This window comes from Grammomys surdaster, unplaced genomic scaffold (assembly GCF_004785775.1).
Source record: "Grammomys surdaster isolate TR1022 unplaced genomic scaffold, NIH_TR_1.0 125901, whole genome shotgun sequence".
NCBI lineage: Eukaryota > Metazoa > Chordata > Mammalia > Rodentia > Muridae > Grammomys > Grammomys surdaster.
In genome coordinates, this window is record NW_021620725.1 from 3,965,024 (window position 1) to 3,986,837 (window position 21,814).

Consider the following 21,814-nt stretch of genomic DNA (forward strand, 5'->3'; position numbering starts at 1 on the left):
CATAAACTCTTAATTAATTTATGTAACAAATATTGGCTGGGAAAGTATTAAGTGTCGTGCACTGGGGGAGGGGTCAAGAACATGACTGTAAAGCAGACAAACACAGTATCAATTTCCATGTAGTCTAATTTCAGTAAAGGTTTCCCGTTTTTCTCTATCCTCATAGCCTTTCATGGAGCTAAGGATTCTTCTTTGTGTCGTAAGGAAATACAGAGGAGAGTGCATCAAGATATCTACGAAGTAGATTTATTTCACTGTAGAACTGAAGAACTAGCTAAGATGTTAGAAACAAATAAGTGAATTGGTGTTTAATATAGGTATCTCATGAGGAACTGTGGTTCTTATGATAACCAGGTTTATTAATACCCATGTATTGGTTTGGATGAAAATGGCCCCCATAGGCTTATATGTTTGAATTCATGTTTGTGAGGGGGTGAAATCAACTTGGAAAGATTAAGAATTGTGGCCCTTTTGGAGGAATGGTGTTACTGGAGGAGGACTTTTGAAGTTTTTCAGTGTTGTCTCTCTGCCTCTTGCTTGCAAATCAAGATAAGAGCTCTCAGCAGTTCATGCTGCCATGTGTTTGCTCTACACACACACACACACACACATATATCTTTTTTCTATATGTTCTTCCTCTATCTATATATTTGTCCCTTGACAGTACCACAAACCAAGATCGTACCCCAACCTCATAAAAGATAGGCAAATTGAGTATCACTGCAGAGAAAGCCTATCCTCTGATCAATAATTTGCAAATGACAAAAGATTTTGAAATGTTCATAAAGGAGGATCAGAGAGATAGCTTTGAGCTTGAGACCACATGCTATTCTTTTTGAAGGATCCAGGTTTGGTTCCTAGAACCTACCTGGTGATTCATAACTCTTTATATTTCCAGTTTCATGGGATCAAATGCTTTCCTCAGGCCTTCCAGGGTACCAGGCACATGAATGGTGTGCACACATATATGCAGACAGCACTCAACACATATAAAATTAATCAAGCCGTTGTTTTTTTTCCAACATCACATAAATTTGAGTACTTAGTTTCCCAAGTGAGAATGTGGGTTTAAATTCATCTTCAGGTTAGCAAATCAGCTATATGTTCAAAACTACACTAAAATGACTTATTATTAAAATAACTAGAGAGCAGTCCTTAGAAATATGAATGAAAATATTTCCAAAATACCTGAGATTACTATCGTGACTTTTCTAGTATAACATTTTCTAAAGCCAGGTTGGAAGGTGAAAAATCTATTTCTCAGATTTCCTTCTTCCTGGACTCTCAGGAGTTGTTTACTTTGGGTCAATGGATTCCCTTGGTCATTCTAAAGAAGGGAAAGGAGGAGGACAAGGAAATGTTTGCTGCGATGTTTCCAGATTTTGCTATGTTTAATCACCTGCTTCCCTGGTGCTAAATAGAATTCTTCCTGTAGGATGGCCTTGTATTTGACTCACTGTAGTACTGGACCACTTAGTAAAAATATGAGAGATCCAGAATATAGCAACATTTGCAAACAAAGCCTTCTTTCTCATAGGAGAGATGGTGTTCTTTTGGTGTGATAAATCTGGTATGTTTTAGGGGATTGTTTCTTAAAAATTTACTCTCAAACAGGTATCTTCCTCCCAACTATTGGTTTTAACTTTTTAAATATGATTTTACTTTTTAAAGAACTTAATAAATAATCACTACATGTCTAAATATGTATATTTATATATATATATGAATAAATATAAACATACACACACACATATATATATATACACATATAAGTGTACATATATGTTTATGTGTGTGGCTTCATTTGAATGGACATATCAAGGATTGATCATTTGGTATTAGAAAACCTATGTGGCATCTTGACTACCCAGATATAAAGAGAAGTAAAATCATGAAAAATTTCTTATAGAGCCAGAATATTCAAAGAAGCCAGGAAAGTAGAAAGAAGCCATAGTTGGTGGCAGGAAAAGGAGCTCTAGAGAGAGAGAGAGACTTTACTATGTGGTTGCTATGATGTCACCTACTAGAATAACAGAGGAATTTAACAGAGTGACAGAGAATAGGAAAAGAAGGAGAAACAGAGAAGAGATAGCATTGAGGATGTTTGAAAAAGACAGAGGAAATATATTATTTCACAAGTTTATTTAAAACACACATGTTTATGTACATATATGTATTTGTAAATACATATGTGTACATAAAAAGAGATTTTTTTATAAGCATATTAAATGGAGTTATGCCACATGTGATGAGGATGCTAATCACTTGAGAATCTGGCTTTGAAAGCCTTTATTTTCTTTTGGTTTAGCTTTACTTGCTTAAAAAATGTCTATAAGTTTTTGTTACCAGCAAAATTAATTTATACAAGTACAAATTATAAAAAATACTAGTGCAGTCAGAGTGAAATGTCTTATCTGTCCCTGACAACTCTCCCTCCTGTTTCTAGAATTTGTTCTTTGGTGGAGGGATGTTCCTCTCTATTGAGAAATTGATGGGCTTAATTAAAGAATCAATTCCAAGCAGTGTCCTGGGACAAGGTGAAGAAATATCCTGCCTAAACTGGTAATATGATCATTTCATCAACCTACAAAGTTTTCAAGGAATGTTGGATTCATTTTCCCCTCGATTTTAATTTTAATCTATCTTTTGGAGAGCGTATTTTAAGGTCAAAGCACATGAAAGTTAAAGACATTTGTGAAGGATGCAGAATACTGAATGAGCTTGGACTAATCTTGGTATATATACTATTCTTTACAAATAGTTTATGAAATCACATGTAAAGTTTTTTAACGTAAAATCTATAACTTTATCAAAAGACTAGAGAATCTATCAATATTTCAGATATAGGACTGATCATTAACTAGTGAGCTACATGGGGTATTAACGGGACCCTTTTGCTCTAGGAATGATCTATCCTTCTCACACAAACATGCTTCTCAGGAAAGGGCTTTTAGCACAGTATGCTGTAGTTAGTGTGGTATTCCTAGCTGTATTTAATTTATTTCATATTCAATGTGAAATAACTTGAAGAAAACATTCTGAGCCATTGTTACCAGGGCAATTTTTAATTATATTAACGTGAGGGACACAAGACACTTACAAAGAATTGGTTTTTAGTTTCAACTAAACAGGAGGAATACAGCTACCAAATGAGGGAAAAGTCTTTCCCAAATGAGGGAAAAGTTGGTGACATTGCAGAGAACTGACCACCACCTAGTGAATCTCTGAGCTACAGTCTTCTACAGCCCTTTTTAAATACCCCAGTTCTTTGAATTCATTTTGTGAAAGAAAAAAAATTGACTTGTATGTTTTTATGGAGCCTCAAGGGAAGAGAAACCATCACAGCACAGAGCTGATATGAAGAGGACCCTCACCTGGATGTTATATACATGGGCTTCTGCATCGAGTGGGCAAGGATTCTTCCCTCCCTCCCTGCCTCCCCTCTCACTCTATATAGACGTGGTTAATTTGTACTTGACATAAAGAGAGAACTTGGCAATGTCAGATACTTAGGCTCTTTCATCTTCATCTCTGATGCTATACATAGAATTTTAGGATAAATTATGCTTTAAATTCTAAATAACTTTTAACAAATTATTTATATTTGTCCCAGGGTCCCCAAATAAGAATCTTCCTTTTTTTTCAATATAAAAATAGCTAGAATGATTAATGCTTTTGGACTATAGTAAAAATTCCAGCATTCAAATGAAGCAAAATTAAACAAGGGACACACTCCAAATGCTGTTACGAGAAGGGTTATTTTTGTCTGGATGTGCTATGCATCACAAATGCATTGATTCAAGAACATTATGCTTCTTGGTACTCTGAGATCAATTAAAGTTTATTTTGAGACAATTGGCCAAGGAAAACCAGAGGTACCTTACCAATGTTAATTAAAACCAAAGGGATTAAATTTTTTGAGGTCTATACTCATTTTCGCTAAGCTAGTCAGCTATTTATTTATTTATTTATGTATCTGTTTGTTTATTATTTAGAGGCAGTCTCATTATACATATTCTAGTTTGGCCTGGAGCTCAAGTATACAGCCTATCCTGACTTTGAACTAAAAATCTTCTGGTTCTGGGATTATAGGCATAAAATATCATACTTAAAATACATTTGACATATACAGTAGTAGTAGTAGAAGTAGCCACAAAAATTAAAAATCATAAAATAATAATACAAATAGGAAGAGAAAAAGAAATAAATAACATTTCAGTGCATGTAGTACTTGATTTGTTTAATAGAGAAATAATGAGCCTGATTGGGAACATGGGTGATGGTGGGGCCGAGGCTTTGAAAGGATGTCGTTGTGAGGCCTAGGAGATTAAACACGTGGACATTGGAGCTCTGAAAGAATGTGGCATCTCTTCCTGGGCTGCTTTTGCATAAAATTCTATTTAAACTGTCAGGGTGATGCAGATTCCAGTAGATACAAGAAAGAAAGAAAGAAAGAAAGAAAGAAAGAAAGAAAGAAAGAAAGAAAGAAAGAAAGAAAGAAAGAAAGAGGGAGGGAGGGAGGGAGGGAGAGGGAGAGAGAGAGAGACAGAGAGAGAGAGAGAGAGAGAGAGAGAGAGAGAGAGAGAGAGAGAGAGAGAGAAAGAAAGAAAGAAAGAAAGAAAGAAAGAAAGAAAGAAAGAAAGAAAGAGTTGCCTGTTTAAATGTATGGTTTTTCTGTATTGTTACCACAGGCATACTTGTAAGATTTAGAACCAAGAAGAGATTCAAGACAGGATCTTACTTAAAAAAGACGGGAACAGTAGCTGAAGATTCCTCAAAGGATAACTGACAAATATTTGAACAGGGTGGAACAGGCCTGCCATGTTGACAAGCTGCCTGTAGGGCTTCTAAAATCCCAGTCAGGGGCTATAAGTGAGTTTACAAAGTAATTTACTCCTTCTGTCCTCTACACTATGTTCACATTATGCCTAGCTCCTCCTAATGTGACCTCGCCTATTTCCATAACTTAGCAAGGCCTGGGGAGTATTCAACTGAGGTTGGACTAAGCTAGTGCAAGGAACAGTGGGTGTAGTATCTGTTTGCAAGGCTAGTGTGTTTATAACAACAGGAAACATAACATAGCTAGGGTTTAAAATTTAACTCTATACATCTTTAAAGAAATAGCTAATAACTTTTCTTTGGTAACTGACTTTAATTAAATCATTCATTCACTCAGGACGTAGCTCGAAAACATGAATGGTTATATTCCTAAAGCTTAAGATGAAAACTATCACTGTTAGCTAAGATCTAGAGCAGCAATAATAATATCATCAATGTGGAAAACCATAAGGATAGCATCAAATAAATCCCTGTCTGGGATCATCCCTCCTACATCCAAAAGAAGTGTTGTGCTTTCTGAACTGCTTCCGAACAACCAATGGTATACATAAAAAATGAGCATTTACTGTTTTCAGAATCTATTCTTAGGTGATCCCTTCAAAAGTCTGTTGTTTGCTTTGTTATTGCTTCATATTTAATTGGTACACCAAAAGACAATTGTTTGTTTGTCCTATAGAAATCCATAAACACGGAAAAATTGACCCAAGAGTATTAATAGTCTCCTTCCACCATCATATTAGTACCTGAGGAGTTGTGTAGACTACCTATATCTGAAAACAGTGGTGCTATGGTTTGAGTTGAGCTGTGACTTAACAAACATTCCTGCCTTTGTGGTGTGGCTATACTTATTTCACATTTTCCTCTGCTAATTATTGTTTGTAACATACACATACACATATACATACAACACACACACACACACACACACACACACACACACATACACATATATATATATATGCTTCCCTGAGGCTTCAGACTAGGGCAGAGAGAGAGACAGAGAGAGAGAGACAGAGACAGAGAGACAGAGAGACAGAGAGACAAAATGAGAGTGCAGAGCATGCATGGGTGCCCTCACGTGTCCGAAACATAGCAGATAGAGATGCAGATTGCAGGAAATGAATGGAGCAGAAGGACCAGAGGTGGCTGCCCCTCATCACAGTGGTGCTCACCTGTCAGCCACTGTGGTGAGCACTTCACACCTGTCACCACATTCATTTTCAAAACTTCCCTCCAAGGCAGATGCTGCTGTTAACCACATGAAAGTGAGTTCAAAGAGGATAATGGCTGTCAATAGCAGCTTGTGATTGGTGGAGAAGGGAGCACAGCGCATGACTTTGTAGCCTTGGGTTTTAGCTACACTTATACCATCTCTCATCACCGGGATGGAACGAAGCCAGAGACAGTGCAGTCCAGGGGTGAGAGACACATTCTGCATAGTGTAAAAAGTGGCGACGGTGTTGTTTTTCTGTGATTATTTTTCCTCATGCTTCTGTGATATTTTAGGTTAGCACAAGGCCAATCTCAAATGACAGAGAAGTACAGCAAGAAAAATAACATTCCTCTAATAAATGAAAGAAGAGCCATTCCCAGACCAATAACATAATGACATTTTTATTGTTCCACTTTCACACACTTCTCAGGGATTCTGATTGATTATGATTTTATTACTTTCTTAATGAGATATTGCATTTGTGCACATTTTAATTACTTCATTGCAAGAGGTTTTAAAGTGTGAGAGGATGAGTTTTAACCACAGGTTGTAATGACAAAACAGGAAGCTTAGAAAGGAAAGGGATGCCAGGGTGGAAACAGCGTGGCCTTTTAGTGACCCATGTGCTGGCTCACTGGGCAGCTGGGTGTTTTAGATTCTCCAATAATAACTGAGAATTCTTCGAAGTATTTCCAAGAATTATCTTCACTCTGAACTCTCTCCTTCCATCACGTCTTTCCACATTTCCAAAGGAAACTCAGTATGTAGTTGCAGGGCAAGGGAATCTATTCAGAAACCAAAAAATGGCAAACACTACGAACAACAGCGACAGTTTGCTTTTAATTCTGTAAATCTGATTTTTTTGTCTTAATTCCTCAAATTTGCTCTGTTGCTTCACTAAAAAACTCACTCTTGTTAGCAAAATTTCCCAAGGAATACAATTAAGAAGTCAACTTGATAATTCTCCTTTAATTATTCCAGAAGTGGGGAATAAAGATATACAGTTCTGTGGTAATTTCTTTCTAACTGGTAACCATCATGCCTGAACACCTTAATCCGCTAGTTGAAGGACATTCATTCAGTCATTCAACAAATGCAAAGACATGGAGGAGGAGAACTCTCATGTATTTACTAGTCTCTAAAAATGGTAAAGGAAGGTTTAAACAAGGTCAGATCTGTGGAAGGAAGAGAACTGGGTGGAGGGAGTAATGGAAGATCAGAGTAACTGTGTCAGGGCAGGGTATGAAGAAGGAATATAGGTCTGGACCTCAATAGTGTACTGATTGGGGATGTGTGGCTGTGTTTCGCAGTAGCTGTCGTGACTGGTGCAAGTAGCATACCCAGGAACAACAAGCTGTTTAGTGTGACCCTGGAATCCTGATGATAAGGAAGGATAAGGGCAGGTAGGGTCAGGGAGCTCAGATGTAGAGATCATAGCTTGTCTTGGATCTAGAAGATTATCCGCATTGACTAAAGAACCCAAGCACAAAGTAGCCGTTGATACCCTCAGAATGCTTGATTTCCTGCATGGCTCACAAGTAATATTAGTTGAAACACTAACAACTGACGTTTCTTGTGAAGATCATTATTGGACAATGGTAATAGTGGCCTCAGGAAGTGTACTAGAAGTTGTTGAGAACATTCACCTAGGCCGTTTAACTATTTAACCATACACACTGTCTTGGTATATTTTGGGTATGTATGTATGAATATTTTCATACTAGTGTGTGAATGGGTATGAAATTTCTCAATGAAAATATCAGTTGCCCAATGGGGAAAACTGATGTCCTTACAGAGCTCAGTTGCAACCCCTGGGCACTGGACTTTTAAGATAAAAACCTAACTCTGAACATGTGGTGCTGAGATTGAATGCACAGGGTCCTGTTATTTGAAGCAGACAGCGCAGAAGGGGTTGGCATAGACTTACAAGTTGTCCACTCTGGTATTTCATCATCTTCATTGTTTATTGTCCCTTCAAAGTCCACTAGAGTATTGAGAAGACCAGAGAATCTCTTTCTAACATTTGAAAGGCCCAGTGAAAATCAAGTGTTTATTTTTAAAAGGCCATATGAACAAGCACATTATTGAATATAATACTTTTACGGTCATTATTGTTGCTTTACATTTTTCTGGTATAGATTCAATAAAAAACTATTGATGAGTACAAATGAGAAAATTACATTAATTTAATAAGTAATTAACAAATTATATGAAAATCAATAGTAAAAAAGAGGTCATTGTACAGAAAATAAGAGATAATTCATTTAACTGAACTACATTACATAAATGAAGAAACTGAGAGCTAAAGAGATACAGACACATACTAAAGGTGACTCAGCTGTTAGTGATTTCAGTGGGACCAGAAGCCAGACCACATGTATGCATCAATCTCTAGGTTTTTCTTTTTCAACATCACTATATAAGAAGACAATAGAGGATAAAAAGGGAGATTCAGGTCAGGGACAATAGATTTAAAACACAGAAAGCTCTAAGATTTTTGTTTTTTTTTATTGTGCAGAATCTCACTTATGAAAAATGTATGCTAGTAAAAGATATCAACGAGTGAAATAATATATTTGATTTATTGTTACCTTCAAACAAAGTCTCTGAAGGGCTTGATATATCTGCAGCAGCTGGCTTCTGTACCCCAGCATTTCTGCTAATGTACTATGTTCCATAGTAGCTCTGAACCTCGTATTTGAAGTAATTTTAACTATTTCTTAAATATTAGCATTGAGGCCCAGTAGCTAAAAACCCATTTTTTAAAAACTGTGTTATCACAGAGGCTGACACTGGAGCATAGGATCCCTGAACTTTTTCTTAATCTATAGCTAGTTTCTGGGCAATCAGCAGTATCAGTCTGACAGCAAGCTGCTTCTGGGAATAACAAGGAGTTGAAAGAACAGAGAAGGAGCTCCAAAAGATATATAAAGCTTTGCAGAATTTTTTTACTTTATTTTGCCTTGAGATTTTCTTTCTCTAAAGTTGAAAAACTGTGAATGGCCTTTGATAGACTCATTAATTACCACAGAATTTGTGATCAGTTCATTAGCAGCGACGGCGCAGAGAACCATAATGTGCCATATCAATCCTGATGAATATTCAAGGGGAAGCTAATGACTCTCCCAGTTAGTACAGATTCCATGGGAACTGACAGTGGAGGCCTGCACCCTTTCCTCTTATTGTGACTCTGATCCGAATGTCATTCAGGAGAGTCTAGTTCAGGTCAATAGGTGGCCATGAATTCTAACTCCTGTCAATTCCAATAATGGCTTTAGATAGGCACCATGCTACTTATCTCTACTGGAATGAAAATATAGATTTCTTTTCACTTTCATCTCTTTGAGCTTTTTAAGACTTTTCCTTAATTTTTCTGTGCCTTCAGTTATACTAAGTTGTGCAATCTCTACGCACGCTTGTTAGGGGAGGCTGAAGAATAGTTTGCACCTAGATTCTCATAGTCGTAATTATATTCACAGCCATCCATTATTGTATTTGCCCTCATATAAATTTCATTGATATGCTTTATAATCATTTCAATACTGCTCAGGTAGCTATGGAATTGGTTGAAACTGGGAATGAATAGATAGAAGGAAAGAGTATTCTTTTGATAGTAATTTCAACAGTAATATATGTGAAACAGCTGTTTTAAAATAAGACATTCAATAGTGCAAGCATATTTAATTATACTGTAATATGATTGGAGTATGGAACTATTTAGTAAGTTACATGTACTTTTAAATTAGTGGGTACTTTTAAATTAATGGGTAAATGTATAAGCCCTTAATCTTTAGAATATGTTTGCAAAACCAAAAATGTCTTTGGTCTGACATCATAAATTAAAACCAAATCAACCACAAAACCAAAGCATAAACCTTAATTTGGCAAGGGAAGTGGTAGGTATGATATGGATTAATAAGGATGAAACATAAGTGAGGGAAGGCTGAGAAGGTATTGAGATAAACACACACATATACACACACACACGGAATGTGAAGTTGTCTAAGAACAAAATTATTCAATAAAATATCCAAAAATGTATCAGAAATTCCCCAACTACCAACAAATAAGGAAGGAAAACAATACCAATTTCAACTTATTTCTTAAGATGTAGTTGCTAAATTATTACTTAGTTGTATATATATAAGTAAATCAATACATCTATGAACAGACCACACATACTCTAGAGTCCTATTATTGCTCTAAAATATCCTATCTAAACAAGTAAGTTTTCTGTTTTAGATTTTTAAGTTAAATATATATATATATATATATATATATATATGTGTGTGTGTGTGTGTGTGTGTGTGTGTGTGTATGTATATGTGTATGTGTATATGTATATATATTTGTGTGTGTGTTAAACACATTTGTGTGTGTGTGTGTGTTATATGTGACGACAATGCCCTTGGAAATCAAAAGCAGGTTTTGGATCCCGTAGACCTGAAGGTGTAGGCAATAGTGAGGCACAGTGTCGGTACTGGGAACTGAACCCAGGTCCTTGGAAAGAACAGTATGCCGTGTTAGGTGCTGTGTCATTCTTCCAGCTCACAGAGTACATTTTTTTTTAACACAAGATTCCATAACTGTGCTACTGTTGAGAATATTCAGGAATTAGAAATATGTAAGTGTGAATAATTACCCATGAATTATCTATGATTCATTTATGAGGTATAATATTTAATATAAGAGATGTTGAAAAGTTGGAGTCATCTATTAATAAGAACTAGCTTTGTAATGAGAACAAGATGTTGTTTAACCCAAGCCTCCTGATAAACACTGCTCTCCATGCTCCTAGGCACACCACAACTCTTACACAGCAAAAAATTTCAATTTTCACTTAAGACTCATCAGACTGCCCTGAAGCTAGTTAAAGGCTAGCTGTTAGAGTACAGGTATTATTTAATTTACCTCTACTCTGATATTAATCATGTTTAGCTGTTGTCTTTTCAATGAACAGTTAAGCTTTATTGGAGTAATGTGATTGTTTTTTAAATGTGATTTCTTTTCCTACCCAAAGCAACATGAGACCCAATGCAGTAACATTAATATGCTTGTAATGGAAACATAGTTTCTGTTTCCTTAACATATATTAATATATATTCTCGAGTATCACAAAATCTAACCATAACTAATTGTGTGTGTATATATATATATATATATGTGTATATATATATATATATATATATATATATATATATATATATATATACATACATATAACATATATGTGTGTGTGTTTGCATAAACTGGGTACAATCTCCATGCACTTCAAGAAAAAATCAATGTGATTGTTCATGAGTAGGACTGAAAACAGTGAAAAGCATAAAATACTTAATGGCTCAAGTTGACCTTTACATTGCTCTTCCATAGTTCAAAGTTTAAGAAACCGAGTCCTGGAATTAGATGTCCTGTGTCACCCACAACCTTCATTCATTTGCTATGTTACTTGAGAAGTTATATTACTTTGCTATTCTGTTTGATACCCATACATTTTTTTCAATAAAAGTAGCATCTGATTCATAGAATTGTTGAAAAAAATCACTTGTAATGATATAAACAAATCTTCAAGTAGAGTATTTGAGATACTTAAACCACTTCCTGAATGTAATATTACTATCAATATTTATCAATTTATATAGGTCACATGTTCTTAAAAAGTTAATCAGTACAGGGCTGTACAAACCAGTTAAAAATAGACATTTATTGAGATATTCCAATCCCTTAGATAAGATATGCTAGCATTTAAGTTGATACATGCAAAACTGCATCAGACTTGCCAAACATTCTCTTAACACTCAAGCACAACCTACCATAAACTCTACACATGGAAATATCAGATCATGTTGAATATTGTTTCACTATTTGGGAAATCTCTGGACAACTTTCTTTGAAAAATCCACTATTTCTTGTGCCAGAAATTGATGTAATTTCTCTTCATACAAATCTACTAAGACCAAATGCCTGGGCAATGCTGAATATGGCTCAGTATCCAAACAGGTGTCTTTCCAAAAGATGATCCTAATGTGGTCCCTACACTGAAGAGTTGATAGTAAATATCTGGAGCGGATCCCATAAAAACATAAGAACTGATGCCCAGAAAGTCATTGAATTCATCCTAAATATGTTGCCTTTGGCTATAATTACCACCACTTGGAAACACGCTAAAATGTTTTATGGGTAGTTATCTAAAATATTCCATACCATTCTGATGGGAAGTGGGAGTAATTTGGCTAAGGAAAAAAAAAAACAACAATACTATTAAGGGGAAGTCTTGAGACATATGCATATCACTAAAAACAGATAAAAAAAAACTGAGATTGGGGTGAGGGTGGGGAGAAGAGCCTGTTTGATTCCAGGTCTATATTGATAATAGTAGCTGCAGTTAGAGAGCAATTTGCTGAAAAGAAACAATTGATAGCATTCAAATAAACACCCTCAAAACAGATTCTGTTTCCCTTAATATATAAAAACATGGTTATGTGAATGTATAATTATGAGAAGCCATGAGAAAATATGCCATTTTGTGGAATGGGTAGGTATGAAGAGTTTCTGCAAAGCACATTTCTCTTTCTTTATAAACATAACTCACACTCTAGAACAAAATCAAATACCTCTCATCCTGCTGTAAAGTAAATACTGACGTAAGACAAAAAAGGCCATGTCTGGAGACTCTAAATGCCTTATACTTTGATTAAAAATGCTTTTGTCAATTACAGATTGATTTTGTAGCTCATTACAGTGATGGATGTTGAGGCTGGCGGAGGTGGTATTTTACCACTTGGCCTGAGGGTATGCTTACTTAGGAGAAGACGTGAAATTACAATTATTTTCTAGCACTCATCCATGTGCCTAACCTGCCCCATGCATGCCTCTGCGATAATGTGCAGTAATGACCTCAGATGGAATGGGCAAAAAGAAAAGTACACCAGCTCCTTCAGAAGGAAAACACTTTAAATGAATATTTCCCAGCAACCTGCAGAGATTTGTGCCACATGGTAAGTCACACTAAGCTTTTTCAACTACGTTATGAAGTCAGTTACAATCTATAGCAGATACTGTAGAAAGGCATATGCAGATGTCTCTGGATGTACTACTATAAATATTAAAACGTGCACCTATTTAATGTTTACAAGCAAGTTCATCCACACATTTATAAATACATTTCCATCTTAAATTTTAGAGGATTTTAGTGGCTGTTGGGTATCAGAGGATGTAGGTAAGAGCTGCAGGAGGAAGAAATCAATATCTAGTGTGTCTAAAAAAATACAAAAGGAATTCATCTTACATTTTGATACATGTATTTTACGCTCTGAGGAGGCCTGTTTTTCTCAAGTCACTGTGGTTTCTTGCACTACTGTGCTTGATTTGTTCCCAAGGCATTTTCTTATGGTAGCCAACATTTTATGGCTGTAACAGCCATGTTGCCTGTGCACAATAACAATCAAATATACAATTTGCAAATCTTCCTTGTGATAGATTTATCACCTGTAGCAAAATGTGGCAATGCTGCCATCAATTAAACCCCCCCACAGATGACAATCAGTATCTTATGTTAAGAAAGAACTCACTGTGGGAGAGGTACGAGTAGATAGATGTTAGAGTAAGGAACAGTCATTTCAAATAGATGACTAGATGACCTTCATCCACTCTGACTAGAGCAATATTAGCCATATGTCCATGTAATTGCATTTTATAATAGCCCAGCATGAACACAATCCTATTTATGGGCTACTTGCATCGTGATAAATCTCTTCCATGCTGGTTGTTTGAATCCCAATACTATGAAGTAGAACTATGGTGACAAAAACATAATAATTCATATAATGAAGTGTCAAAAAATGGAAGTTAAAGTAAGGTAACAACACATGGATGTAGGAAATAGAATCTGATCTATGCTCATAATCCAGTCAGAAATGAGCATTCGGGCATCAGGATAACACAGGGATCATTTAAGGAACTGATTGCATTTGGCATCAAGGACCATGCTGAAGTCTCATTGTTCTTGCCTTTTATTATTATTATTATTATTATTATTATTACAGCACTGGCAAAGAAATAGAGAGAAAAGGTGACCATAAAGTCTGGAAAAGATATGCACCAGTTATAGATGCCTTATAAAACAGGCAATGGGCAATAAACAACCAACTTTAGGACCTCCAGGTTAATGAAAATCCCATATTTAAGTATTTAAAATTAGGTATGACTCAAATCCCTAAAATATTATGCCTTCCAATGGTTTATTTTTCTACTAGAAATTGGAGTAGAAAAGTGCTATACAGTAGTCTTTGCCATAAACAACACAGGACAAGTTCTGCTGATGGGATAAAATTTGAAAGGAGAATAACACTGTCAGCAATAAAAAGTGCTTAGAACAGCAACAATGGTGGCCATCTTAATGGTCCCAGGCCCCTGGCTCCTATAACACATAGTGTCTTCCCTTCAGGTATATATGATTCTAGCTACCATCTACAGGTAAGATCTAAATATCATTAGGAAAATGAAATACGTAACTACCTATTTAGTATACAATGTGGAAGAAAAAAGCTCTCAGTTCCTTGCCTTATGGTTTCTAAAGTCAATAGTCCTATCCATGCTCTGCAAAGAAGTGAGGAAACAGGAGTATAGTCGTACTGAGTGGCGACTGTTCCTCTACCAACTCTGATATGGGTCAGATGCTCTGTGTCATCCTGTATGACGCTGTCAGACTCTCTATGGTATCCTTCCTCTTCTATAAATATTTTACTGATAGTTTCATCAGATTTTCATCCTCTACCTCCCAGCACAGCTTCCATGCATCCGAAAGCAGGTGTCTTTACTGTAGGACAGCATTCTAGTGGGAATTCTCGTGGTTCCTATGATTTCTATCTAGGCTTTCATTACCCTATGTGCAATACAGTACAGTTTCAGTATTTGGCCCTAGCCATATGAAAACACCAGCTGAACAAATAGGACTCATTGTTGTTTATGAAAGGCTAATAGTCTAAGAGATTATTTTTAAATTCACCATTCTATTATTCAGGAGACTTGCCTCTACAATCATACTTTCCAAGTGATATTTAATTGTGGTTTATTACTATTTCTATTTCAGTTTTCATTTATGTGTTGAAAAGATTCTATCTTAGAATATGTACAATATCTGATATATTATATGTTAATAGGAACTGCATAATAAATATCAAAGGCATGAATTGAAATTTTAATAGAAATCCCTAATTTTGTGAATAAGCACATATGTTATTTTATTGTTTATTATTTACTCTTCTCTTATACAATACATCCCAACTGCAGGCTCCCTTCTTTCTCCTCCTTCCCAATCCTTGAACCTCCCTTCTTTCAGATCACCTGCTCCTCCAGCTCCCTTCAGAAGAAAGCAGGCCTCCAAATAATATCAAACAATCCTGGCATAAAAAGAAGCAATAAAACTAGGCATATTTATTAACTACATAAATAACAGTTGAAACCTAGGTTATAAGTCATTTATTTAAAATACAGATAATATTTTTGTTTTTATTTCAAGATTGTTTTAAAGCAACCTGTCCTGTAAAGAAAACAAACAGAAAGAGAAGCTTAAAGTAGACAGAAAGAATACTGTAGTATTGATGAAGACAGACACTAACTCCAGCATGAAAACTACGAAATGGTGTACCTCCTACATTTGAGCAGACATACAGGTTGGCTGAACCCATGTGTATAAAGAAAAACAAAATATCTAAAACTCTTGACATGCTTTTCCTATCCATGAATCTAAGATATCTACTCCAGTACCAGATATATGCTTTGGAAGACTTAGCCTATCACAAAACTTCCTCAGAAATGGTGCCTCCCATTGTAGTAATGACTGTGCAAGTGATAAGATTCAGATGATACTTGAACACATCTGTGTAATTGCTGCATACCAGAAGCTTTCACAGACTGTTTTCCTCCTCAGATATGTACTCTCAAGCATGAATAAGCATTAAATATGACAACTATCACAAGTTCCTGGGTGAATCTCAGCTCAGTGAAATATTATTCATTTGTTGTTACTAATGAACTATTTCTGGGGGGTAATGTCAGCACTCAAGCAATCTGACATTAACTGTCAAGAGTGATGGTTTATATTACCTTAATATAATGTATATACCCAACTGAGGTTACTAATGTATTAGTGATAGTAGAAAAAAATATCAAGTGGGAAGACATAATTCCACACCAATCACCCTCTCCTCAAATCCCCAAAATCTAATATATGAATGAGAAAGCCAGTCAAATCAAAATATATAAACTAATATTAATATGCAACTTCAAATTTACTTTTAGACACAAGATTTTCTTGTGAAGTCATACAATTTAAGACAGAAAGAGCAAAACTAAGATGAAAACTAACTGAACATCTCGCAGTCACATGTAGGCTAGTGTGTGTTTACTAACTACTTGTGGGCAGCAGAACGGAGCATTTAGGAATGGTTTATGAAATCAGATTGCTTACTTTTACAACTTACGTGTCATAAGATACAAAAAATAGAGATTCTATCTCAGTATTATCATTGTCCATATTATGGGCAATGTCACTTTTCTCATGACCAAAAGTAGTAAAACACAAAATATCAACAGTGGGTCAGTGTTAACAAAATGGGAACTGTCTTCAGTACCAGTGATATAAGGATGATTTTTGAAACATTTTAAAGCAATAAAACTAATTAATCATTGCTTTACTGGTTTTATACATAACAGTCCTTTCAAATATGGTAATAAATACTATTTTATCCTTAGACATAGGAATTCCTAATCCTTCATTCTTTCAACTCTTATGCAGGGTTCATGGTATGATTTCTCCTAGAAGACTGAATGAAATAGAAGAATTCAAATACTGTATAATGGAATGAAACTGTAAGCACTTGTAAACCCATAAAGTAGGCCTTACAAGTTTGCTACTATGTTAGTTTAGGACAGGAATAATGAATTCATATTAATTATCTCCTCTCCTCCAATGTAGTTTTAATAATCTGATTAAAATCTTCATTTTCTAGGTGATAAAAATACAGAAATAATAATATTATATTTTAAAATTGTTTTCAACTTCTGAGATAAATGTAGTCTGTATGGAGAGTTGATTTGCATCAACAAATAAAGGTTAAATAAAGGTCTCACTTGCTCACTGTAACTTTCAAAAGAAATAAGGGCAACACAATTTATTCTGAGCAATTCTCTCCTCTCTCATCATGGCTCTGTTAATTATTCTCAAGATCACTTACTTTTACTTGCCATTTTTTAAGTTGATGAGATCATTAAATTTATCAGCTATCCAAATACATTTGAAGTTTATTAAGACTATATGCTGTCTTTGAACTAGAAATAAGAGAGGAATGGAACTCACTTTGAAAGAAATTAAAGTAATAAAGCAAAATGGCTACCACTTTAATTTAAGTACCCATTAACCAGAGCATAGGAGAGAAAGTCAAAATGGAAATCTGTGAGAAATAAATGCCTGAAACAGACTCTATTCATACACAAGAAAGAGTCCAGCAGTTAGCCAACCAAGGATAAATATGAAGAGGATTTCAGAGGGGGGTTACTTAAAGTCTATTTTGTACATTTAAAGTGAGATCACATTGAAATTCCAATCTGTGTGAAGGGCTCATTGACATGATTGAGATACTTTCATTTATTGATAAATCTTAATTCATTTTCTCCATTTAGTAACTGCAAGTCTTTGGGTTTGGTATGACACAAAATTACTGTAGAAAAATGATCTGATTCATGACATTTTTATTCCCTCTAAATTGGGTTGACACAAATTTTCTTAAATTGCAGATATTATTCTTGGTGTCGTGAAGAACTGCTAGTTGCTCTTGAAGTGTTTAAAATTTGCTTCATTTAAATATGTTGGCCAATTGCTGGAGTTAATGATGATGAATGGAATAAGATTTACATTTTTAATAAACTGGTTGTGCTCTAGCCATAGGCACAGATTCTCTCTGTAGATGCTGGGCTCTAATTTGGCTGAGGTAGGGGAAGTTTGTTCATTGAAAATAATCTCCAATTGGACACTAAAGCACCTAATTCTTTGCTTATAGTTTGTTCCTTCTTCCAGTAGTATCACAAACCATATGAAAATAACCACTGGAAAGATTAAGAAAGTGTCACCTTAGTACCTGCTATGTCTCTTTATTGACTTCTTAAATCACACAGTGGTTTTATAAAGTAAGAGACATTGGAAAGCTGAGATACTGCTTGAACCATAAATGTGAGTCCCAGATGGGAATGCTGGAGCCAAAGATAATGACTGTGTAATTACAGAACAACCACGACTGAAGTGAGTCAGACCTATTTGAAACTCTTTATGAGAGTGACTTGAACAATTGACTAACAAAGACAAAACATACTAATTTCATAACAAGTTTCCTGTCCTCCCTTGAAATTTCCACATGTCTTTTGTTTCAGAATACACAATACTGTTGATCAAAAGAGGACAAGAATTCATTTAGACAACAGAAAACACTTAAATGCTGTCAGCACTTTGCATGGGTCTTCGACTGCTGTCAATCTGAGACTACCAAATCATTGAAAGAGCTAAAACATTTACCTCAACATTTACAGTTGTATAACTAAACTAGTTCATATGTGTTGATCACAGTTATAATAAATTCTTTTGTTCATCAACTGCAAGGTTCATCACTCTCACTGGACGCCTGGATCTGGAGAGAGAACCAAGCCCTATATACTATGATTCTTCTATACGTACATAGTGCAATTAAAAAATTATGCACAAGAAGATGTATGACTGGCTAAGCAACTTCTTGAAAAGTATTCAGCATCTTTAGTCATTAGGGGAAAGCAAATTAAATGTACTTTGAGATTTCATATTATCCAAGTCCAAATGTCCAAGATCAAGAAAGCAACTGAAAACAACTGTGTCTATGAGGGAAGGAACGGAATCCTCATTCATTGGTGGTGGGATTGCAAACTGGCTTGACAACTATGGAATTCAGAGTAGAGAATTCCAAAAAGGCAAATATATATGTACAATGTTACCGAGTTATACTAACTCCATGGAAAATACTCAAATACCTCTGTATCTGGCTCTACAGATCCTTATTCAGCCATATTCATTGCTAATCGACTCACAATAGCTAGAAAATGATCAATGTAAATGGACTACAAGTGATGAAGGGATAATGAAAGTGTGGTACATATAGAAAATGAAATTCTATTCATTTAGAAAAAAAAGAAATAATATTTTTCTGGTAAATGGATAAAAGTGGACCATACTCTGCTGAATGAGGTAACCCACACCGAGAAGCAGAAACACTAAATATTCTCTCAAATTTGTGACTCCTAACAATGAATCTTTAGGCTTAAGTATATAACCTGAAGTATTTGAAGAAAACAGATATGCATGAAGGCCAATGGAAGAATCTGGAATATGAATAGCTTTAGAGAGGTGGCTAGTAGGCCATGGATGCTATGAAGGCAGAAAGGAAAAAACGAGGACTTTGAATAGGAGGGGTGATTGCCCTTCATTATCTAACAGAACTTAATCGTAAATCACTACTGCTAAAGACAAAGCCCAGACTGGACAAAGGATATCATCATGTTAGAAATGACCTGGAAGCACCCTGCTTTAGGACCAGCTCTCTTAGTATCCAAAGGTGCTACACAGCTATTAGGGAAAAAAGCATCCAATAGTCCCACCCAGCTATAAGCTCAAGGATCACAAAACTGAGAGTCCAACAAGTTATCCCCAGTGATATAAGCATGCCACTTTTTAACCAACTGCCTAATTGGACTTAATGGCTATCTCAGTGGAATAAAAATCATGTTCCATACAGTATGGAAACCAAGTACCCATGATTGGAGAGCTTGTAGACCTTAGAGCATAATTTGCTTTGCTATTTTCCTTAACTTATTTCTAAATATACTCTAAATCATCTAATACTCACAGATAAGTGTTGCTTTCATCACTAATCAAAGAAGTTTCTAATATAGAAAAAGTGATTATGGGTGATGCAACTCTCATTGGTACATCTACAACGCAAATCTTACATCTAAGAAACATCTGGCAAGAGTAAAAAGAAAGCCTGGATGAGAAATTTGTTGAGAGATACGGTCATCTAATCACGACAAGGAAGTTGTACCCTAGAAATTACAGTAGAACTCTCTAACCAACACCTATATAAAGACAATAATAGTCGGCATCCTGACACAGATGGAACAAATTTCACAGCACACCACTACTAAATGAACAGGTGGTCAGTAGTTGCAGAATGCTGGAGAATCAGTTTTCTTCAGGAAACTAAAGTTTATTCCATCCCAAATGATCAGCCCTAAATACAAGTATGCATAAACAGCAATAAATATACTCAGTACAGAGTTCTTTATCTGTCCATTCCTTGGACAATGAAGGAACTGGGCTCAAAACAATGTAGCTCGAGTATGGAAAAAAGTATGGTCAGAAACAGCCTATTTAAGTGACAGTTGAGTGCAAAGACTCTATAGAAAATACTTTTTTTGATATTACAATTATTCAGGATTCAAATGCCCATCTTACCCCTTGAAAGAACTTACTTAACAATTCTACTTAAACTTTCTTAAACTTTGTCTTGGTGTTTCAACAGAAAGAATGATGGATAACATGTTCTGTGGCCACTGTTATCTCCATCATCCTTACTTCAGTTCTAAATAAAGACTTTGGTCTTTGAACTGCCCAACCCAGTCTTTTCCCCTAAGTAAAGAGCACTCAATAAATGTGGTCATGTAAAAGAATAATTTATGATAGTTGGGATTAGAAATACATACCAAACCCAGGCTAGAATTAGGTCAAGAGCAAGTTTCATATATAACAGTTCACAGCATATGAGATGCAAAGCTTTTATCTCTTGCACACACACACACACACACACACACACAGACACACACACCAATTGTATAACTTCAGGGATTTGTTTCAGTGATTTGTTTACAAATGAACATTTTAATTCTCCCTTCTGTTTCCATTCTTCTAAACTAATGAGAAAAAATAATAATTACATCTGATGATTACATTTTAGCAGATATATTTGACTAGAAAATAAGCCTAATTAAAGGGATATAACCATGTTTTAGATGAGAGATCAAAGTCATCAAAATTTAAAGGCAAGAGAAAATTTGAATATACTGTTAATTTTGCTGCACAACATCTATTGTATATATACATTTTTTAATGAGACTCTAGACACATGAGAAAAGTGGTTTTTTAAAATTTGTATATTATTTACAATTTTTGTGATTCTTACTGATGTCAGATAATGTTGTATAGTGGTTGATTATATGCAAGTAGTTATTTTTATACTTGCACTAAAGTTAAATTTTAAATATTAATGTTTTCATAGTTTTGAAAGGTAATTATATATAGATATGTGCATATGTACATGTATTTATAGCAAAAATAATAATTGCACTGATTGATCCATTCACACACTTAACATATTTATGCAAATATCCCAGATTTGGCACATACTAGAAGGGTGACATTTCTAAGAAGCCTCTCATGCTTTCTGATTTCTATTACCTCTGTTTATGTGTATAAGAATAATTTTTGAATTTTACGCTCTTAAAGTAAATGTAAGTTTGTTCTTTTGACTAATATTGTGATTCACAATTCATTCATACTTTTGACAAGGACTTATATTTTTCTTGAAACTTAATAGCATACTAATGGTGTGAATATAACTCAGTCCACTTCCTTACATATTTTAAATTTTATATGTTGCCAAATGAGACATAGCATATATGCACACA

At 35.1% G+C, this 21,814-nt stretch overlaps 1 pseudogene; it reads left to right on the top strand.

The window, feature by feature from the left end:
* Nucleotides 1–6,224: 6,224 nt before the first annotated feature.
* The window catches only part of LOC114608443, a 201,911-nt pseudogene continuing 186,321 nt past the window's right edge, over nucleotides 6,225–21,814 (top strand).